The sequence below is a fragment of the Macrotis lagotis genome, chromosome 7 (genome assembly GCF_037893015.1).
Source record: "Macrotis lagotis isolate mMagLag1 chromosome 7, bilby.v1.9.chrom.fasta, whole genome shotgun sequence".
In the NCBI taxonomy this organism is placed as follows: domain Eukaryota; kingdom Metazoa; phylum Chordata; class Mammalia; order Peramelemorphia; family Peramelidae; genus Macrotis; species Macrotis lagotis.
In genome coordinates, this window is record NC_133664.1 from 198,051,781 (window position 1) to 198,076,328 (window position 24,548).

At 34.2% G+C, this 24,548-nt stretch overlaps 1 long non-coding RNA gene across 1 annotated transcript in view; it reads left to right on the forward strand.

The window, feature by feature from the left end:
• Nucleotides 1-20,124, forward strand: part of LOC141493277 (uncharacterized) — a 35,147-nt gene extending 15,023 nt beyond the window's left edge. The window contains exon 3 of the long non-coding RNA XR_012470172.1: nucleotides 19,943-20,124. This is a non-coding gene — a long non-coding RNA (uncharacterized LOC141493277). The remainder of the gene's footprint in view (nucleotides 1-19,942) is intronic.
• Nucleotides 20,125-24,548: the final 4,424 nt, after the last annotated feature.

Consider the following 24,548-nt stretch of genomic DNA (forward strand, 5'->3'; position numbering starts at 1 on the left):
GAATTTAATTTTGGAACATGGAATGTCTGATTAAATTTTGAATTTAAATTTGGATTGTGGCATCACAAATGCATTGAGACATCATTTCGTTCTTTTTTTAAATTGTTTTTTGAATTTTACAATTTCCCTCCAATCTTGCTTTGGCAGCCTGATAGTCTTTACATTGTTTCCATGCTATACATTGATCAAAATTGTTTCTTTGGATATAGATGGTAGAGACCATTGTAGAGACCCTAAGATTGTCCCTGATTGTTGCACTGCTGATATGAGGAAGTCCATTATGATTGATCATCACCCCCATGTTTCTGTTAGGATGTACAATGTTCTTCTGGTTCTGCTCATCTCACTCAGGATCAGTTCATGCAAATCCTTCCAGACTTCTCTGAATTATCCTGGGAGTACCTTTGTGAAAAAAATAATTTTCAATGGATAGCTTTTATTTTCATATTGTCTAAATTTCTCCCAGTATACCTCCTCTTTCCACATCCCAGAAAGCTATTCCACATAACAAAGAATATTTTTCTTTGTTTAAAATTTTATTAATGGGGTTAAGTGACTTGCCCAAAGTCGCACAGCTAGGCAATTATTAAGTGTTTGAGGTCAGATTTGAACTCAGGTTCTCCTGACTCCAGGGCCAGGACTCTATCCACTGCACTGCCTAGCTGCCCCTAAAAAGAATATTTTTAAAGATTAAAAACAAGAGAAAAATAAGTAAAACCAGTCAATACATTGAAAAAAAGCTGAAAATAAATGCAATTTTCCTGAACCTCCCACCTCTGCAAAAGAAGAGTAGAGACATTTTTTCACGTCTTTTTTTTGTGGTTTGTTCTTTCTTTGTAACTTTCTACCTTTGTAGATTCATTTTTCATTGATATGTAGTTGTTGTTTTATTTATATTGCTTTAGTTATATATTATTTTCTTAGCTCTATTTACTTTACTGCATCAGTTCATGCAAATCTTTCTATGCTTTTCCTTATTCCCCATATTTCTCATTTCTTCTGGGACAATAACAAACATTTCATTGTTTTCATGTACCCCAGATTAGTTAGCCATTTCCTATTTGATGGACACCTACTTTGTCTCTAATTATTTTCTACTGCAAAAGTGCCACAATAAATAATTTGATGTATGTAAGGATTTTCTTCTTATTAATGACCTTCTTGGGGGTATATGACTAACAGTGGAATCTCTGGATCAATGGGTATGGATATCTTAGTTACTTTATATGCACAAATCCAAATTATTTTACAAAATGATTTACTGACTCATAGATTCATCAACATAGCACTAGTGTGCTTATCTTCCCATAGCTGACTAATTATATTTTTTGTCATCTTTGTTAATTTGCTAAGTGTGAGGTGAAAAAAGAATGTTTATACTTGCTTTTTCTGATGATTAGTGAGTATTCCTTCACATGATTGTTAATAAGTTGCTGTTCTTTTGATAATTTCATGTCTTTTGACTATTTTATCTAATATTCTATTATGTATTCTAAGTCATACATATTAGACACATGTATATATAGTTACGTATTTAGTCTCATATCAAGATTTGCTTGTTAACCCCTTTTTAGCATTTTCTAGTTTGAATTCTATTTTATCAAATACTATTACTTTCAATTTTACAATATATTTAAGTCAATCTATTAATTTTAATATATATTTTCATTCATATGTTTTTGTAATTCTTTTTCTTTTAATGGAGGAAATCTTGGATCATTCACTTTTATTAAGAATATTAAATGAGGGGCGGCTAGGTGGCGTAGTGGATAAAGCACTGGTCTTGGAGTCAGGAGTACCTGGGTTCAAATCTGATCTCAGACACTTAATAACTATTTAGCTGTGTGGCCTTGGGCAAGCCACTTAACCCCATTTGACTTGCAAAAATCTAAAAAAAAAAGGATATTAAATGATTTTTCCTGATTTTTTTGTCCTTATTGATATTTATAGGAGTGAAATCTATCTTAATTGTGTATATTTCTTTTGGAAATGATTCATAAAGCTAGTTATTGCTCTGTTTTTCAAAGCATTAATTTTTCCCTTGTTAACAAAAAAAGAAGTATCTATTCTTTAATTTAGAAAGTATGGCAGTATGAATGAACATTTTTTTACCAGAGTTCAATTTTGTCTCCACATTGACTTTATCTACATTGTCGTTGTCACTTGTATATTGTTCTTTTGGGTCTGCTCTTTTCACTCTGCATCAATTCACACTTTTCATGTTTATCTGAATAATTCACATTTGTCACTCCTTATGGCACAGTAATCTTCTATTACAACAATTTATTTAGCCATTCCCTATTCACTAGGCACAAGTTTTATTTCCAGCTTTTCATTGTCAAAAATAATGCTGCTATGAACAGTTTTGCACATATGGGTTTTTTTCCTGTTAGTAACCAGTCATAAATTATATGCCTATCTTACCCTAGTTCTTCCAGTAATGAATTTTTATCATTTAAAAAAGTATCTTTTGCTTTCCTTATGGTTATGGGTGATACCTTGGAAGTTTCAATTTGCTTTTTTCAATTATGAGTTATTCAGAACCTTATTTCAATGGTTATTGATCATTTGTATTTTTTATTTTGAAGGTATTTCTATACTTTATACCACTTGTTTGTTGAGAAAGAGTTCTTAACCATATATTTGCATCAATTCCCTATGGATTTTGGATTTTAGACTTTTTCAGAATTATTTCATGAAAAGACATTAATTTTTTTTCTGATTCTAGCTGCATTGATGTCAATTGTACAAAAGCTTTATAATGATGACATCAGTGTGATTATGTGGTTTAATTTTGCTTTGTATTAATTAATAAATTCAGTCTAATTGGTTCTCTGGCAGTCATCTATTTGAATCTCCTTGAGGGCAAGGACTATTTTTGCCTTTTTTTTTAAATCACTCTTAGTGCTTAGTACAGTGTTTCATACATAGTAAAGAACATCCTTGTTAGGTATTCTCATATTTGTGCAATATATCCAAATCCTAAGAGGTTGTATTGTTCCCCCACTGGCCCTGAGGAGCTCAACCTGCCAAACACCCTAGGCTGAACCCCATTGCCAAGTTCATGTAGAGATGACTCTAAAATACCCCCTTGATTAGGTCCAAATTTAACTTAGTTAATTATTGGCACATTGCTCAAAATTTTTAAATATAAAATATGCTCTCCATACTTACCTCAGAGTCTTTGCTTCATAATGGTTCTCATTCTCTCAAAACGAGGTATGTTATGATTACATCCTTTATTGTACAAAGAATGAAGTTAAAAGGAAATGGGAATTTCTTTTTCAATCATCACCTCCCCCCCCCCCCCCCGAATCTCTCCATGATCTTTGAATTCAATCGGGGGAATCCTAACTACATAAAATCATTGCTGATTGAAAAGGAAAAGGAGATGGTTGGTTGCTCCTATCTCAGAACAAAGGACTAAAAGGGAAAAACAAGGAAAATCATGGTCTGCCCAGCTCACTGGTCCACAGGCACAATGGGGTTGGGCTGGCTGCCAGGTGCCTTTGGGCACTGTTGATCATGGCTTTGATTCTCACTGTTGAGTCAGCCTGACAACTCCAGCCAAGTAGGGTTCAGAACAGCTGGAGGTCTCAGCCGCGTCGTCTCTTTCCTCTTCATCATTCCTAGTCATGGCTTTTGTTCAGCATCTAAAACTCCTTATGTAAGTACAATTTTCGACAGCACTGACCACAGTATTCATTACTCCTTATGTGATTCCTGCTGCCTTCTGCTGCCTTCCAGGACACTCTCATCTCTCTTCTCTCCTGGAAGTCTAAACTGCAAGACTCAAGAAAGAAAGAAAAAAGTGAAAAGAACATGCTTCCCTTAATAGTATCCCTATGTGACATCTATCCCACTGCAGACATCAGCTCACTGAGAACTCGGATTTTGTTTTCTGATAGGACTGTCAAAAATTGCTTGGTCAGTCTTTTTTTCCTTGAATCATTTCTCTAAGCCTAGGAAAAATAATTCAAGGAAGTAAACAGGACAAATAGGGGCAGAGTCTACACACATACAAACATACATATTAAAGTGTATATGCACAAATATATATATATATATATACACCTACATATTTATGTAAATATACACAAATATATAAATGAGAATTTTGTCTTTCGTGGTTGCTTCGATCTCAAGTCCCTATGGATTTTTCTTCTATCCTTACTTATGAAAGATATTACTTCTAACTTTCATTTTTATGGTTACTTAAATTTAGATGGTCTGTTCATTAGAAATTTATTGTGGTACAAAACATAAGATGATAATCTAAACCTGTTTTCATCAAACTATTTTACATTTTTCTTAGTTCTTATCAAATAAAGAGTATCTTCATGTTGTTGTTACATGTTGTTACTTGGGGTAGTCAAATGCTGCTCTTTTTTGGACATTCATTTCTAAGGGCATCATCTAGTCTTTCCATAGATGGATTTCTTGATTTTTTTCCCCCTGGGATTAAATAGTTTGAATAATTTCTCTTTATATAAGTGTTTGAAGTCTGATCTAACCAACTTTTCTCTTTTAAAAAATGTATCTATTTTTGATCTTTTATAGTTTCACATGAATTTTGTCTAAATCTATAAATCATTCCTTTGGTAATTTGATTGGTATAGCACTAAAGTGTGGAATAACTTTTGAAGCATACGATATACCTATTTTTACTGTATTGTTATGGATCATTCAAGAACACTGAGTATCTCTTTAATTAATTTTTTTTTTTGCCTTTTGCAAGGCAATGGATTAGGTGACTTGCCCAAGATCACACAGCTAAGTAATTATTAAGTGTCTGAGGTCAGATTTGAACTCAGATTCTCCCGACTCTAGGGCTGGTCCTCTCTCCACCTAGCTGCTCTAAAGTCATTTATTTTTATAATATTTTTAGGTAAGCTTTTTTTTTAGGTTTTTTCAAGGCAAATGGAGTTAAGTGGCTTGCCCAAGGCCACACAGCTAGGTAATTATTAAGTGTCTGAGACCGGATTTGAACCCAGGTACTCCTGACTCCAGGGCCGGTGCTTTATCCACTCCGCCACCTAGCTGCCCCTATTAGGTAAACTTTTATAAGTCCATTATGTCAGTTAATCCACAGATATATACTGTTCTTACCTTAAATGATATTTTCCTTCCTATTTCTTAAAGTCTATTTAAGATAACAAACATGCATCAAATATTTGGGAATCAAGTCTTTTGAGTTTTGTTTATAATACATAGAAAAGATGATGATTTTTATAGAATTTTTTGTATTCTGTTACTTTATTGAAGCTATTACTTATCTCAATTTTCAATTTATAAAAATTTTTATTACTTTGCTATTTATTATTATGCTATTATATTATTTTTTAGTTTTAAATCTATCTCCTTTCTCTCCCTGCTCAGGAAATCATCTCTTATAACAAAGAAAAGAGCAGAAAGGGAAGAAGGAATAGTTTAGCAAAACTAACAAACACCTTAATTGGATCTGACAGTACAATTCATCTCAATAATTTTTATTAAGAAAAAACTCGGGGCGGCTAGGTGGCGTAGTGGATAAAGCACCGGCCCTGGAGTCAGGAGTAACTGGGTTCAAATCCGGTCTCAGACACTTAATAATTACCTAGCTGTGTGGCCTTGGGCAAGCCACTTAACCCCATTTGCCGTGCACAAACCTAAAAAAAGAAAAGAAAAGAAAAAAGAAAAAAAAGAAAAAACTCAACAGTTTCTGCTCTAATAGAATTTACATACTACTGAAGGATGCAAAGTACACACTGAATAAAAAGTAGTACAAAATGATTTTAATGATCAAAGAGCAAAGAAGAAAATATTTTATTTAGGAGGTGGTTCCCCAGTTGTTCTTTGAAAAAAGCTGCTCAGCAAGGCAGAAATGAGAATGGGGTGGTGTTATATGAGGACAATCTATCTTAAATAAGTAACAACTGATAGGTTGGTTAATAGGAAAGGGAAGTGCCAGAAGTGAAATAGTAAGAGAAAAGAGTGGAAAGGTAGATGTGAGCCAGATTATAGAGGTCTTTAAATGTAAGATTAAGAATTTTATGTTTAATTATATAAAGTCACTGTGGACCCACTGAAGACTTTTAAGTATAGGAGTGAAATGGTTAGACTGGTATTTTAGAAATATCATCCTGTTGACTTTATGGAGAATAAAGAGAGAAGTAGGAAGACTAATGTGATACCTGCTGAAGTAGTTCAAATTAGAGGTAATGAGGGGCTGCAGTAGAATCAAAGCTATGTGATAAGAGGCATGTTGTGAGGTAGGATTGACAAGACTCAGAAAATGATTGGAATGAAGAACAGGGAAAATTCAAAAAATGACTATAGCTTGTGAACCTGGGGCTGCTTAAAGGGAGAAAAAGAGATTAAATGGGAGAGAAATGAAACATTAAGTACAAGAACTCTATTAAGCACAATACAAATTATTTCATTTGATATAGCAACCCTGAGAGGTAGATAGTATTATCATCCTCATTTTGCAACTGAGGAAACTAAGGCAGAGAGATGTTAAATATCACCTAGCTAGGAAATGTCTAAGGACAGATTTGAACTCAAGTCTTCCTGACTCCAGGCTCAGTGCTCTAACAACTGTACCAGCTAGTTGCAGTGGAAATAGGAGGATAGGTTTTCAGTCATATTGTTGCCTATGGACATGAACTTGGTGGGAACAATGCTATGAGGGTACTAAGCTAAACTGAAAGCCTATGCTCAAAGATAACAATATGGTGTAGATATGTATACACCCTAGAGGTATTGGGGAAAATGCTTGTACATTTGTGAATATTTTATCTTTGAAGTAAATATCTTTTGGTAAAAGCTAACTGGTGTTGGGGTTAAATGGAACTGGAGTACTAGTCACTGGTCCCCTAAAAACTTGTGGGGGGCATAGCTCATGAGGGTTCAAGTCACTGACAAGGAAAAAGACACTTCATATGCCCCTTGGGATACACTGGAACTCTGAGAGGCAATGTTGCTTGCCTGGTCTTGAGAGAGAGGGCCAGCCCCACACTTGTTAGAGAACAGTCAGGTAGATTAGAGAAAAATCATTACAGAAAAGTGACCCATAAATGAAAGGGAGAATGCTCAGAAAAAAAAAAACAAACCACCATGGTTTACAGGGTCAAAAGCTGCAAAAAAAGTCAAGTGAATTTTGGATTTATCAGTTAAGATATGTTTCAAGTGTATTTCTTATAAACAACATATTGTTAAATTCTAGTTTCTAATCCTTTGTGCTATAAATCTTCCATCTTGTGAGTTCATCCCATTCACATTCACAATTATGATTGTTAATTATGTATTTCTTTCTAACCTATTCTCTTACATTTTCCCTTTTCTGTTTTCTGTCCTTTTTAAGAGTTTCTTTTACCTGTAATGAATGTCTTTTGAAATCTACCCTCATTGCTTTATTATCTAACCTTCTCTTTTTCTGATTCATGACTCTAATAATTATCTGGTTTCTCTCATTTCTATGTATTCTTCTTTCTTCTTCTTCTTCTTCTTCTTCTTCTTCTTCTTCTTCTTCTACCATTTTAAAGATTTTATTTATTTTTAGTTTTACAATTTTTCCCCTAATCTTACTTCCCTCCCCCACTCCCCACAGAAAGTAATTTGCCAATCTTTACATTGTTTCCATGGTATACATTGATCCAAATTGAATGTGATGAGAGAGAAATCATATCCTTAAAGAAGAAATATAAAGTAAAAGACATAGCAAGATCAGACAATAAGATATCAGGTTTTTTACCCCTAAATTAAAGGTAATAATCCTTGGTCTTTGTTCAAACTCTACAATTCTTTCTCTGGATACAAATGGTATTCTCCATTGCAAACAGCCTGTATTATTCTTCTAATGAAAGCTTCTAAAGGTGTCCTCTCTAGACTCTCCTCTCTAGGAGCTTTCTGTCACTGCCTCGGAGGGTCTGCCTCAGAGATTCCCCTTTTCTATTTTCTTCACTCCCAGAAAAATCCTAATTATTGCCAGTGTCAGAGAGGATCCTGATTGATGGTAGGAACCTTTCCCTAAGTTCCTAATTACACAGCCTACCAGTGATCCATAACCTCTCTTGTTGAACTTCACTTTACCCCCCCCCAACATTTATCCAGAACTTACTTCCCCATCTACTCTCTCTCACTCTTCCAGGTTTCAGTACCTCAGTTGTTCCAACTCCTCACCTCACCACCTCCCAATGTAGCATAAATAGATTTTCCAAGTACTAAATCTCCCAGGTCTCCTACAGTATAAGGTCCTCATCTCTCTTCACCAACCATCTTTCTGCAAGCAGAAGCATTCATCGGTAGAATCCCCTCTCATCTCTAGGCAATTTCCTCTACTTCCCTACAGTCTTTCCCTTCTTTTTCCTGTCTATACTTACCCTTTAGGAGACCACCTTTACTTCAGTAAGAGCCTTTGATTTGACCCTGGCACATTATAGATTCATCTTTAACTCTTTGTTGTTCTCCCTAGTTTTCATGTATCCTTTCACATTGTAAGAGTCCCATAAAAAAAAAAAGAAAGCATTGATTTACCTGTAGGGGGTATAAACAGGAATCAGAAAGGTTTGCATTCAAATTTAATCATAAACATTTACCAGCTATATAACCTTGGGCAAATCATCGAACTCTGTTCACCTCAGTTTCTTCATCTGTAAAATGGGAGTAATAGTTCCTACCTATCAAGGTTGATGTGAGAATCAAATGAGATGATAATTGTAAAGACTTTAGGATATTGTTTGATACATAGTAAATTCTACATAAATTCAACATTTATTATTATGCTACCCCATCCATCTCTTCACTCTCTTACCTCTACCAGAGTTCTATTTTCACTTCTGTCTTATGTACTTTCAGAAAAAAGTTTTTTGTTGATCTCTGATGTCATTCTGTTTCTGTTGCCATCCCTCCCTGCTGCATTTCTTTGGTTCTCCTTAATTTCTGTTGTTTGTGGTACGCAAGAAGCTACTCATTCCTTCATTTTCATTTTTCTTTCCAAAACTATTTTAAGGTCTTCTTTCTTATTGAACATCCATCTTTTTTCACATAAGCTCAGATTTTCAGGATAGGTCATCCTGTGCTGTATTCTGAGTTTCATTACTCTTCTGAATGTATTATCTTTTCCCTTCAGGGTTTCTAGTGGTGCAGAATTATTTGGCATTATTGACTCTTTCTTTCTCCTGGTGGTTTACAGAATTTGTTTCTGAATTGAATTGCCTCCAGGCTCCACTAAGTTTTTGGAGTTTGAAATCTTTTTGTTAGCTTTTCCTAGAGGTGATCTGTGGACTCTTTCAATTGGAATTTAATTTTCTATATTCAGAAGTTCTGGGCTGTTCTCTTTTATTATTTTCTTCATTATGGTGTTAAGATTTTTCATATTGTCATATTCTTCTAGAAGTCTTATGAATTTCATGTTATCTCTATGTATCTTTATCTTCTTTTCCAGATCAGTATGCTTTGTTGAATAATGAACATATTTTATTTCAATATTATTTTTAACTTCTCTTCTAGATTATGCTTCATTTTTGTGCATTTGCATTTCCAATTTATTGCTTTCTGTTTTGTTTCTTTGGGGATGCTTGCCACCAAAGATTCCAGTTTTTTTACTCTGTCCATTATTTTTGCTGTGCAAGAAATAATTCTGTTCTCATAATTCTCATTTCTCTTTTATATCACTCAGGGAAATTGTGTTGTAGTTCCATGCTCTCCTCTCAGTCCACCATTTCTTTTCAGTGAAACAAATGTTAGAGAATTTTCTTTTATTTTGCAATATTTATTCATTAAAGTCTTGAATTCATTTAAATTCTTTATTTCCTTTTGTTATTATTTTCCCTATTGATTTGTCAAGATCTTTGAAATTACTTCTTCCTGAAGACTTTGATAATTTTAGCTTCCCCCCACCTTATTTTCCCTATCACTCACTCTCTTGCCATGAATTGTGGTTTCATGGAAGCTGTATCTCAAATTGCCTCAGTCTTTTCTTTTTCTGGTAATTCATCATTCATGAGCCTAGGTCTCTGACCTAGTTGACTTTTGAGTGGTCAGAGCTGGTCCTAGCTGGGTACTATTCTCTTTCCCTCAGACATGGTAGATTGATGCTTAGTCCCTCATTCACATGTTGTCCTGTCCTACTGACTAGTCTTTATTTTTTTTTTTTTTTTATTTTTTAGGTCCTCCAGTGCTCTGCTCTATCTACTGCATTAACTAGTTACCCCAAGATATGACTTTTTTTTTGCAAGGCAAATGGGGTTAAGTGGCTTGCCCAAGGCCACACAGCTAGGTAATTATTAAGTGTATGAGACCGGATTTGAACCCAGGTACTTCTGACTCCAAGGCTGGTGCTTCATCCACTGCGCCACCTAGCCGCCCCCATAAGATAGGACTTTTTAAAGATAAGATTATAGTTGGAATGTGAACCTGCTTCTGAAAGTCTGGAACTCTGATGGGTCTTAGTAAAACTGGAAAGTGTAAACCTTATAACCTGAGTATTATGTCTGTTGTCCAAGGACTAAGTTTAATCCAAAGAAATTTATTATTTAGTTGACCACAGGGTAATACTCCCTTCCCCACAACCCATTCACAGGAGTCATACATAGTATCTTTTATAGTGTGGAGGGAAATGGTGATTGAATTATGGTCATTGAAGTATTAAAATAAATAACATACTCTTCTCTACCCCCTTCTGTGAATAAATCCATTTTCCCAAGCAAAATAGTAAATGAATTCAGGAAAATTGCATTGAAGTTATAAATATATCAATCTAGAAGGGACCTCAGAGGCCATCTACTCCAGCCATCTCATTTCAGCAGTGAAATAACTGAGTCAAAAAGAGGCTAGGTGCCTTTTCCCAAATCACATAATTATGAAGTTTTAAAGGTGGATCTAAACTCAGGTCATTCTTCTTCCTCCTTTTTTTAAAAAAAAGATTTAAGGCAATGGGGTTAAGTGACTTACAGCTAGGCAATTATTAGTGTCTGAGGTTGAATTTGAACTCAGATCCTTAAGGGCCAGTGCTCTATCAACTATATTACCTAGCTATCCCCTCCCTCCTTTGTTCCTCATTTCTTTGGCCCAGAACTGGCAGGTTAGAGCTTTCCAGGGTTGGTGCTTTCATTGTATCCCCAGTAGACTTTTGCTCCTGAAGGACTGTGGCCAAGTTGGCTTGTTGAGGTTTCAGCAAATTTCTGTAGGGCTTCCATGAACAAGGAGGGGAAGAGACACCTCGGGTAGAAGAGTTGGCTGAAGTTGCTTTGTACTTGGTGCTTATTTTCTATTTTTGTGGGAATTGAGAGGATATGAGGATCAGAGAAAATAGCTAGTTTTCCATCTTGTTCATGGAACTCCAAAGTTCTTTTAAGATTTCCTGAAATATGTCAAGGCTTTTTTTTTTTTAAATGGCATTCATATAATCCAAAAATTCCTAAAATTGTTTCCCTCCTTGGTCTTTTTTTTACAGGTCAGTTGTTTTTACTGTGATGTTTTACATTTTCTTCTATTATTTCCCTAGTCTTTTGACTTTAATATTTCTAGTTTTCTTATATAGTCATTGGTTTCTATTTGGTCCATTAATTTTTTAGGAAGTTTGTTGCTTTGGCAAGATTTGATATTTCTTTCATATCAAACTCCCTTTACAATTGTTTCTTCTGGGACTGTCGTTTCTTTTTCTTTATCCCCTTAAATTGTTTATTTCCTTTATTTAAAAAAATATCTTTTAACTCTTGCTTCATTTCTTCCAAAAATTATAGTTGAGTTTATGCTCAAGCTGTAATTTTTGTTTTGGGGCATTGCTTAAAGATATTTTAGAGTCATTCTCTTCTGTGTTCGTGCCTTGAATATCTCTCTTGCCACCCTAATAGCACAATCTTGTTGTGCCCATTCTTCCAACCTCCTCCTTTTCTTTGGACTAGATGTAAGGGCTCGACACTGTCACACTTTTAGAGGGAATATCTGGGTTGATTCTATTGCTTTTTCCTTTGGCTTGATTAGGGTACATCACATCTTCTGTTTTTTCCCCTTTTATCCCTTTTTTTTATGTATCCTCCCATGCTGCAATCCATCCCCCCACAATATTGCTTCACCTGTAGGCAGAGTGTGGTGAAGCTTAGTTCTTGATGTTTTAGGTCTGTTTCTTCACTTTCACTTCTATTTGACATCTATTTTCACCCTTGTTCTCTTGTATACTTTAAAAAAGAAATTGCTTTATGGTATCTCTTGTCATTCTTTGTTACTGTTATCATTGTTTTTAACCCCATAGATGACTTTTTCTTCTCCCCCCCTTTCCTGGGTTTTTATTGCTTTGGTTGCTATATTTATCTTATATTGCTAATGTTGGGATGTGTTTAGATGGGTCTGCTTCCCTTCCCCCCATATCCTGTAATGTTTACAATGTTTCTTTTCTGTTGAAAATTCATCTTTTAAAAATTTTTGTTAATGACTAGATTCAGACTTGCAAGATATATCATTTTGGTTTGCAATGTCAGGCCTTTTGATTGTCAGAACGCATTATTCATTTCCTCCAGCATTTCTAGTAGGTGCAGAATAATTTTGTGTTTATTTAGATTTCCTTTTCTTTATATTCAAAGTCTCTTGTAGATAGTCTTTTTTCTCTTTCACTTACAGAACTTGTTGTCATTGGAATTGTTAAATTTAACCACCATATGCACCATATGTCTTGGAATTTTTAGTATACAGTTTTTTTTCTGGAAGAAATTATGAATTTTTCCTGAATTCTTTTTAACATTTAAATTTATTATTTTATTCATTTTCAAAATAATATTTTCCCAGTGACATGTAAATATAATTTTTAGCTTTATTTAAAAAAATTTGAGTTACAAATTTTCTTTCTCCATTTTCACCTTTATATGGGTTATACATGTTCAATCATGCAAATCACTATTTATTTATTTTTAACATTTTCATTTAAAATTTTGATTTCTAAATTCCTTCTCTTCCACTCTCCCACTATCCACTGGGAAGGCAAGCAATATAATACATGCAAAATCATGCAAAACATATTCCATATTGGCCATATTTTTTTTAACAAGGAAAATAAAGAACATAAAAAAATTATACTTCAATTTTTACTCAGAATTCTTCTCTAGAGGTGGATAGTATATCTTCTCCATGAGTCTTTTAGAATTGTTTTGGGTCATTGAATTAGTTGAGCATTATTAAAATATTGCTGTTCCTATGCACAATGGTTTCCTGGTTCTCTTCACTTTGCATCAGTTCATAAAGGTTTTGCTGTTTTTCTGAAACTACCCTTTCATCATTTCTTATAGAACAATAGAACTCTGTCACAATAACCATATGACAAAAACTTGTTCAGTAATTCCACAATTGAAGAGTGTCCCCTTGAATTCCAATTCTTTGCCACAATTAAAAAAATAGGTCCTTTTAATTTTTCTTTGATCTCTTTAGGATACAGACCTAGTAGAGATATTTCTGGGTCAGAGGGTATGAATAGTTTAGAATATAATGTCAGTTTTCCCCCCAATGGATTCTAGTTTTTTTCTATTTTCTATTTTGCCCACTTTTCTATGAAAGCTATAAATTCTTCTTTCACAATTTTTATTTCTCTTTTACACAATTCTGGAACATTTCTTTAATGGATCCATGATCTTTCAGAGATCCATAGGGTCCTCTGCCTAATTAGGCACTGATTCATTTTTCTTTGTCTAATGATATTTATTCATGGGCATTTGGCTTCAATTAGTGAATCTGGAATCTAAATTCCCTTCTATCATTAATTCCTTCCCTGTTGGTTCATACGTTTATGTTCAAGGCATTAGACTGAATTTTCTTGCAACTAAAATCTTTAATTTCAATCTTTTCCCTTTATATTTCCCTCTCTCCTACTTTCTGATCCTTTCCCTTTGATGGCTTTTACCCCAGAGGTTGGACCTCAAAGGTATTTTAGCATTCTTTGAGTAATTTGCATTCATTGACTTTGATCTTTGGCCCAGCTGGATGCCAGTCCCTTTTGCTTTAGGTCTGGTTGGAAACCTGCTACAGTCACTCTCTTCCTCAGTTCTTCGAGTGCAGAATAGAGCTTTTCTATTCTGAGGTCCCAACCAGAAAAAAAAAAAAAAACATGTTGCCTTTTGTTTTCAGTGGTTCAGGGAAGGGAAGAGTAAAATTGACTTTTGTTGGAAACCCATAGGTAGGTTTTGTGTTTTCCTGTTATAATTTAGTAGATGGTGGGGAAGGGGATGCTGAGTGTATTGTGAGTTTGGAATTAGCATTCTCTGTGGTTAGTTCATTTTTTAAAACTTTCTTAGAGTTCTTGGTATCTTGAGACTGGAGAGATTTTAGAAATTGAGAGAACTGAAAGTTTCTTGTTCATCTTGTCAGGCATATTAATTTTTATTTCTAAATTAACAAAAATATATTTTCTCTTTTCCTTTTCCCTGCCTCTTATTAGAAGGGGAAAAAAACACTTCATAATGCACAGCTAAACAAAATTCCATATTGACCAGGTCCAAAAAATCAATCACATTCTGCACTTGGAATTCTTCACCTTTTTTTGTCAGGAGGTAGGAAGCTATGCTTCATCAATGATCCTCTGCTATCACTGTACACCCTAGGACTAATGCCAAAGATCTGTCTTGGCAAGCCACTCCAGGAGCTCAGATTAATCTCCCTTGCCAGGCTAATGCTTACCTTCCTTTCATTTCATTTGGTTGAACCTGGATTAGTTTCTTTACTTTTCTTTACACATAATAATCTAGCTCTTTTGTCTCTTTGTAATGACTATCCAGTATGCCTGAAATATATTTCTTCCTCACTTTCACCTCTTAGAATACCAATTTTCCTCAAGATTCATCATGAGACGGGGCAGCTAGCTGGTACAGTGGAGAGAGCACTGCCCTGGAGTCAGGAGGACTTAAGTGCAAATTCAGCCTCAGACACTTAATAATTACCTACCTTGTGCAAGTCACTTAACTCTACTGTCCTTGCAAACCCACCCCCAAAAAAGGTTCAGCATGAGATTTATCTCTACAAGATACAAGCTATTAATACCTTCCTTCCTTCCTCCAATTCCTGTAATCTAATTCTATATAGTTTTAGCTGATTTTTTAATTTAAAAATTTTTTCATTTAAAAATAAACTGTCTTTTACCTTCCTTCTTTTAACAAATTCTCACTTTGTCCATAATGTCCCAAATGTCTTAGCTTTAAGAGATTTGAGATATCATATATTTATATCTCATTATGAATCCAATTCCATCACCTTCCTGTAAGGTAATAGATTATCACAATTCATCATTAGTTATCTGGAACTGTGGTTCTTGACTTTCAAAGTTGTCTGACTTTACAGTATTGTATAACTTTTTCTCTTGATTTTGCTTACCTTATTCTGCATTAGTTTATACAGATCTTCCCAGATTTCCTTGAAATCATTCCCTTCAAAATTTCTTACAGCACAAGTTATCCATTATGCTTTTATATCATAATTAATCCAGTCATTTCCCAATGGATGAATACTTCTTTAGTTTTTTATTCTTTGACAGCAGAAAAAGAGTTGCTAGGTGCCAAGCCAAGATTGGCAGAGTCAAGATAGAAATTCCCAGAAACTCTCCCTCAGAAAAAGAGTTGCTATAAATTATTTTGTAAATAAGGGTCCTTTAAAAAAAAATCTCTTTAGAGTATAGGCCTATTAGTACATGCTATTTAGTTGAGAGAGAGTGTGTGTGTGTGTGTGTGTGTGTGTGTGTGTGTGTGTGTGTGTGTGTGTATTTTGGTTTTTGCAAGGCAGTGGGGTTAAGTGGCTTGCCCAAGGTCACACAATTAGGCAATTATTAAGTGCCTGAGGCTGGATTTGAACTCGGGTCCTCCTGACTCCAGGGCCAGTGCACTATCCACTGTACCACCTAGCTGCCCTTAATGACCAGAATGCTGAATGACCAGAGCAATCTAAAATATTAGGTCCACATTCATTTACAGTTCTAATTGATGAGTATATTTCTTTTGTGTGTGTTATTTTTCAAAATAAAATTTTATTTTTGTTTTTTGCATCCTCAGAATTTTGCCCTTTTCCCCTTCCTCTCCCCTTGTCCTGGGACATTTGCAAGGCAAATGGGGTTAAGTGGCTTGCCCAAGGCCACATAGCTAGGTAATTATTAAATGTCTGAGACCAGATTTGAACCCAGGTACTCCTGACTCCAAGGCCGGTGCTTTATCTACTATGCCACCTAGCTGCCCCCAAAAATGATATTTTTAAAGAAAGAAGAAAATAGGAAGAGGAAAAAAATAGCAAAACATAGAAACAGTCTGAAAATGTAAACAATGTGCCACACCCAAGTTTGAAAAGGAATGAGCTGAAGCATCTTACCATATCTCTTCTTTGGAACTAAATTTAGAATATGAACATTAATTTTTTTGTAGTTTTATGTTTTTTCACACTTACATTGTTGTAGTCATACATCATTTTTTATATCACAGTAATATTCTATTACATTTAGGTACCACAATGTTTTTAGGCATTTCAAAATCAATAAGCTTCTACTTACTACTACAAAAAGAACTGCTAAAACTGTTTTGGTGTATATGGAGGGTTTTTTTTTTTTTCATCAATGACCTCCTTGGGAGAATATATTTAGTAGTGGAATCTCAGATTGTATTGAACAGATTTCTTAAGTTTTTCAAAGTTATGTTAACAATATATAATATAATATATATATAATATAATAATAATAATATGAACTGTTGTTCTGGTTCTTCTCAGTCCATTCAGGTCTCTCCCAGGTTTTTCTGAAAACCATCCCATTCAGCTTTTCTTAAAGATAATATTCCACCTCATACTATAACTAGTTCAATTATTCTCCACTTGATGGTATCCTCTCAGTTTCTAATTCTTTGCTGCTAGAAAAATAACTTATATTTTTGTAAATAAATCTTTTTTTCTCTTTGCTCTTTGAAGAACAGAACTAGAAGCAGAATTATTGGGTCACAGGTGTACAGTTCTTTCTAGAATGACCAGACCAGTTTACAGATCCACCAATTACTGTACCCATTTTCCCATGGCCATTCTAGCATGTCTTTTTTTTTTGATCAACTTTAACAATCTAATGAATGAGTTGGTATCTCAGAGATTTTTAATTTGTAATCCTCTAATTATTAGTGATTTAGACCATTTTCTCCCTCATGACTATTGATAGCTTGGATTAGAAAATTGCCTATTCATATCTTTTGACCATTTTATCCATTAGAAATAGTTCTTATTTTTATAAATTGGAAATCATCTCTCTCTCTCTCCATAAGTATAAATATATACCCATATACACATGGTACACCTGTATCAAGAGAAATACTGATTTTCCCCTAATTTCAGCTGCATTTTTTTTGTATACAACTAAATTTATATAATCAAAATTGCCCATTTCATATCCTGTGATATAAACTGCCCATTTTATATCCTTTATTTATGAACTTTTACTCTATTCTTAGCTCTCACAGGTAATTTTTCCATATTACTCTATTTATGGTGACATTCTTTATGTCTAAATCATGTACTCCTTTAGAACACATTATAATATATGATATGAGATGCTAGACTATACCTAGTTTCTGTCTGACTGGTTAGCATTTTTGTTCAAGTAATTTTTTTCTTTAGTGAGTTCTTGCTCCACTAGCTGGGATCTGAGTCTATCAAATATTGAGACATTTGCTCTTATAAATTGGGTGCCAATCTGTCTCATTGATCAACTTCATTTCTTACCCAGTACTAAATTTATAATTAGGGCTTTGTACTATAGTTTGAAATATGGTATTGTTTGACCCCCTTCTTTCTCACCTTTTTTAAAAAAATTAATTCCTATCATATTCTTGACCTTTTGTTCCATTGAATTTTGATTTAGCTCTATAAAGTAATCCTTTGGCAGTTTGGTTGGTATGGCAATGAACAAATAAACTAATTTAGGTAGTTTTGCCAATTTTAATATATTGGCATGATTATCCATGAGCAATGATTATTTCTCTAATTTTTGAGAGTTTTGTGTTTTTTGTGTTGCGTTCATGTAGTTTGTGGATCAAATTTTCTATTACAGTTTGGCTTTTATTTTATTTTTTTTTATTTGTAGTGAGAGCTCAGATTTCTAACCTTAATTCATCCCTCAGTTTTTAAAATCTTTTTCTTTTGATCTACTCTGGAGCTTATTGCTGCTATTACTACAGGATGTAGACAGGGTGTCTACAGGATTTCCTTTTAAGCTGGGTAATTTTTGTTAATTTGTTAATTTTTTTGGTAAAGTTATAGGATCCTAAGCTTAGAGTAGAAGGGATCTCAGAGGCTACATCCAGCCCTTCCCTCTTATTTTACACATAAGGAACTGAGGTAAGGAAAAACTAAATGACTTGCCAATAGTTACACAGCTAGTAAATGTATAAAGTAGGATTTTAATTCAAGTCCTTTAACTTTCATGATATACTTGTTCAATGAACTCAATTTTCTCTGAGATTTTATTTATATTTCTATTTTTACGATCCTTTAATGTTGATTTGTATTTATAAGTTAGGCTTTTATTCAGGTTATTCTCACATTGGGGAACAAGGAGAATGGCAGGGGCCATTTGGTTCCTGTTCAAAATACATGTCTTAGGTTGAAGATTTGCCCCAGCTGGGGTTTTAGTTCCATTTCTATCATATACCAATCTTTCCTTGCCTCTAGACTGCATTATTCCCTGCAAGTTCATCTCTTTCTCTTTTCCTAATGTTATTTTCTATTTTTTCCTACCATTTGTGGGGTGGTGGTGGGTCAGACAAATTCACTGCCATAGGGTAAATGGGCAGAAATGTCAACAATTGAATCCCTATTCATAAACTTATGGTTGCTTCAACTCTGTGAGAAATGGATTGAGGGAGAGAATGTTAAAGGGAATTTGAAGGGAGCTATACCACCTCTGTTCTATGCTTTTGTAATTAATTTGGATAGGCTTATATTTCAATTTTATCCTAGTAGTCCAACCTGTCAAGGTTAGTTTGGTTTCTTATTCTATATTAACTTCCCTCTCAGCTTCATCAAAGATAACATGGTACAGTGATGCATGGAAAGTAGCCTCAATGCTAGGAAAATCTAGGTTCATATTCTGCTTCTGACAAATACTGGTCTAGATAACTCTCAAAGTTGTAGGAAAGGTTGTTTCCTTGCCCAGGAAAAACCTGTATCAATAAAAACATAGGTCCAGTTTTTCCTCTATTCCAGTTTCATTTTATCTGTGATTTTGATGAGTATTATCAATACTTCATTCAAGTCATTAATAAAAATGTTAAACAGTACAGGGCCAAAGACAGAACCTTTAAGTATTCTACTGGAGACTTAATCCAGGTTGACATCAAACCATTAATCAACACTCTTTGAATCTGTTGAGCCAATGAATACTAAATTCACTTAAATGAATAAGTGTTCTGAGGACTGAAAGATAAGATCCTACAGACAAAAAATTACAGGTAAAGTCACCTTAGATGATTATACTTTGGAGAATTAAATTTTAAATCAGAAAAATGATTCCAGTGAGAAGGAAAAAAAGGATTTGTCTAGAGAGATCAATTTGGATGTACAGGGAAGTCACTAACCAAGTCTGATTTATAAAAGAAATGCACACTAGCTGTGTTACCCTGTGCTTAACCCTTAATTGCCTTCAAAAAAGTACAGAAAACATACATGTCCAGAAGACTCAGTAACAGAATGTGAATGAGTGTAACATGATACTGAAAACTATCTTTACATGCAATTGGGAAAAATAAAATATAAAAAAAGCATGACATGGTCTTGTGAAGAATGTCAGGAATTGTAAAGCTCATAATGATATAGTAAGTTCAGGGGGAAATAGAATAGTCAATTAGAAGAAAATGAAGAATTAAAGGAGACAGTTACTTACCTGGGATGGATGGGATGATGATGATGATGACTAGCAAGAGAGAAAAGACAAAGTTCAAGTTCAATTCTTATTTATTTTGTTTAGAATGTCCTTTCTACTGAAAATGACAATCAAAATGACCGATGGAAAGGATACCCAAGCTAAGCAAAGTGAAAAAGAAAGTATGTACCTATAATGTTGGATAAATTCACGTCATTCATGTCATTTGATCAAGAGGAATTAAATCTCATATACTGAAAGACCTGGCAGACGTGATTACAGAGCAACAATGTGAGTGATACTTTTAAAATCATGAATAATAGCCAAGTATCACAGATTGGACTAGAGCAAATGTCTGTTTTTTTTTTTTAAAAAAAGGAAAAGTGCCCACAAACTACAGGGATAGTGAACTTGACTTTAGTTCCTAGGAAAGTAATAGAACATTATGGATAGTTTAATATCTATAAAAGGAAGGGCGGTTAGGTGGCGCAGTAGATAAAGCACCGGCCTTGGAGTCAGGAGTACCTGGGTTCAAATCCGGTCTCAAACACTTAAAAATTACCTAGCTGTGTGGTCTTGGACAAGCCACTTAACCCCATTTGCCTTGCAAAAACCTAAAAAAAAAATCTATAAAATGAAGTGTTTCTTACAAACATAGGTCATGCCAGACTAACTTTTTTTTTTATTTTGGATAGAATTACTAAACTAGTAAATGACCAGTGGATATAGTCTATCAAAGCTTTTGATGAAGTATCAGTTTTCTGGTGGAATAAATGGAGATATGGATAAAAACAATTAGATAGTTTCAAAATGGCTGAATGTTCAAACTGAAAAGTTGTTAGTAATTCAAACAATGTGACAAGAGGTCTTCAATGGAGACCTCAGGGATCTGTGCTTGGCCCTTTACTGTTAAATATTTTTATCAATGATTTGGATAAGAGTTTATCAAATGTGCAGATGGCATAAGACATAAGAGAGCTAACATTCTAGATTACAAAGTCAAGATCAAAAAGGATCTTGACAAGTGGAAGCAAGGAGTTGAATAAATCTCAAGTTTTACATTTAGGTACAATCAACTTTGCAAATATAATATGGTAGAGGCATAATTAATTCTTTAAAAAATTTGGAGTATCTTAGGGGTCATGCTATAAGTTAGTAGTTTGATGTGGTAGCCAAAAAAGCTATTGCCATCTTGAAAGGCATATTTATTCTAGGACTAAAGAGGTGATAGTCCAACTGTACCCTACCCAGATCAAGCATCATTTAGAGTACTGCCTTAAGTTCTAGATGCTGTTATTTAAAGGACATTGATAAGCTGAATATTTAGAGAATGATGATGACAAAAGGACTTGTATCCTTGGACTGAAGAAAATGGGGAAGTTTAGCCTGGAGAAGACTTGGGAGACATGATGACTGTATTCAAATTTGTTCTGAGAAGGTAGATGTTATAATAGCATTTATATATAATGCTAAAAAGTTAGAAGTAGGGGTGGCTAGGTGGCGCAGTGAATAGAGCACTGGCCTTGGAGTCAGGAGTACCTGGGTTCAAATCTGACCTCAGACACTTAATAATTACCTAGTTGTGTGGCCTTGGGCAAGCCACTTAACCCCATTACCTTGAAAAATCTAAAAAAAAAAAAGAAAAAAAGAAAAAAGTTAGAAGTTATAAGGTTTTCAAAGTATTTTACATATTATCTCATTTGTTCCTCACAATCTGAGAAGGGTTATTAGTTAAAGGTAAGGAAAGTAAGGCCAAGAGATTGTGACTTGTGACATTGAGGCAACATTTGAACTCACTTCTCCTGACTCCAAGTCCACTATATCCATATCACTTAATTAGATTTGTTCTGGTTGTCTCCTCACCACTTCCTCTTTTCTTTCCTGCCTTATTGTCTTTTCCTTCTCAAGATCATTAGAATGGAAAAAAAAATTATCCCAGACCCTCTTATTTTATTCCCTCTCTGACCTCTGAAGACAGAATTCTAAAGGAATGGGGTTTTTGGTACGTATTTAAAATTTGACCTGAACAAATGAGTTCAAAACCTCTATTTCCAAACCAACCTTCCACTCATTCTTTAGCTACTCCCAAAGGCAGAAATCTTTATCAATTCTTATCCCAATCATGTATACTTTGCAAACTTCTTGATATCAGATTTTTATAATTTAACTTATTCTCATATTCAGTCACCATATTCTAAAGACTTCAGAATATAATTTTATAAGGACCATGCTATCCCATGTCTAAATATCCATTTTGGATCCACTTGTGTCCATATTCCATTGTATCCTACTCACAGCTGATGGGTTTTTGTCATGTTATACTAAAACTAAGTTGTTCAGAACTTATTGTATAGTTTATTACATATAATCTAAAGAGGAACATGGAAACTAAAGGAGGAGTAAATACTAGCTATTACCTTCAAGAAAGGAGTAATTTGGACAACTGGTTTGAGGATCTTTGTGACAATGATATAAACTACATTTGGGGTGCTAGTCTAGCACTTGGAAGCTTCTAGGATGCATTGCCTCTCTGATTAAACAAGATAAAACTTGCATGTGACCCTGTCATTTAAAAGTCATTCCTCATCATACATTGTAGGTTGGAAAAGCTTAAAAGATATAAATTTCACAAAATCCACCAATACATGAACAGTAATTTTCTTTGACAAATTACCAGCAAGTGGTCATTCAAACTTTTCTTGAAGATCTTCATGATGGGGAAATCCATTACTTGTTGAGGCAACCCATTTTCCTTTGGGATGATTCTAATAAGGAAGAAAAATTTGCTTCTTATACCCGTTGCTTTTAGTTATGCTTTCTAGGGCCAAGGAATATAAAATAAATCAAATACCTCATGACAGCTTTTTTTAAGCATTTGAAAAGCTATTCATACTTCATCTACTACTCCTTAAAGTCACCCCGTAATTCTAGTAGAAACTACGGCAGTATGCAATTGGTTAAAATAGGTTATTAATACCATTCTCTGACAAACAGATGGATTCAGCTATGTCATGGTTAGTCCTGAACCGCTCTACCCAAAAATTATGAATATGAACTGGGTGGGAGGGGCCAGAGACAGGGAAAGGAGTGATGGTGGAAACAATAGAGGAACATTCCATTCCATATTCCTAAGGACTGGGTTAATTATAAGCAACACTCTTTAGTTTAAATTCCTTCCTCCAGATTGTAATATTAATCTTATCTCTTTGGGAGTTGTAACTGTTCCTGTCCTTCTTACTAATCCCATCATCAAAGAAATAAAACATCTTGGAAAATTGAAAAAAATTGATAAGTATTATATTGTGATTACCTAGTCATAAAAATTCTTTCTCTCTACTGAAGAACTAAAGAACAGAAGAAAAATTTGGGTTCAAACCTAATGTTTTCAAACATTTTCCAAAAATTTCCAATCATCCATGCTTGCAAATACTTATAATAACTATGTTCATCTAGGCCTAACTTAAAATATTTGGTGAAGGTTCTAAAGTGCAATGATACAAATTGCTACTGGAGAGGTATATTTCTACTTTAGACTGAATAGTATTGGTCTCTGGAAGAGAATGAAAAGGCAATCTAAAATTTCATATGGCTAGCACCTAAAGCAAGTCTTAATAGATATTTAAATAAGGGAGATAAAAATGATGAACAGATGAAGAAAACAAAACATATACCACATAGAAAGAGTTTCAGAACTGAAAGAGATCTTTAGGAGTAACCTAGTTCATTCCACTTATGTTACAAGTGAAGAAATAGGCCAAAGGAATTAAGCGACTTGGCAACTATTATTCAGGTAGTTATGTCAAATGAGGGAAACAAACTCAGGTTTTCCTCCTTCTCTATATCCAGTTCTTTTTCAATTATGGCCCTGACATAACCTTTGATCCAACAATACCACTACTAAGTCTGTATCCCAGAGATCATAAAAAAAGGGTTAAGAAACCCAAATGTACAAAAACATTTATAGCAGCATTTTGTAGTGGAAAAGAATTGGAAATTGAGGGGATGATCAAATTAGGGAATGACTGAATAAATCGTGGTATATGACTGTGATGAAACCCTATTATTCTATAAGAAATCATGAGGGATGGGATTTTAGGATGATCTGGAAAGATTTGCAGAACTGAAACTGAGTGAAGCAGAACCAGAAGAACACCATATACACTATCAGCAACAATGAGCAACACTGGGTTTGGATCAATAATCAGTACAATAATCAGACTTGTGATACGAAGCATCCATATTCAGAAAAGGAACTGTGGAGTTTAAATGCAGACCAAAGCTTATGATCTTCAATTTTAAAAAAGTTACCTATGTATTTTCCCTAATATTTCCCCTTTTCAATTTGATCCTTCTTTCACAATATGATTAATATGGATTTATATTTAACAAGATTATAAATGTAGAGCCTACATTAGGGAGAGGGAGGAGGGAAGAAGGGAGAAAAATGTGAAACTCACAACCTTGCAAAAAAAAGATTGAAAACTACCACTGAATGCAGTTGGAAAAATACAAGAATTAAAAAAAAATTATGGCTATGACAGTAGGTTCTTATCATCATTCTCATCATGAGAAGAGCTATAGGAAGTTATGAAATAAGCCAGGCCTTCTTCAAAACTTAGCTCATTTCTTACCTCTCTGATTCATTTTCCCTCTATATATACCTCATCACTCTTCTGATACTGTTTGCACTTCTGGCCCTTTTAACTGTTAG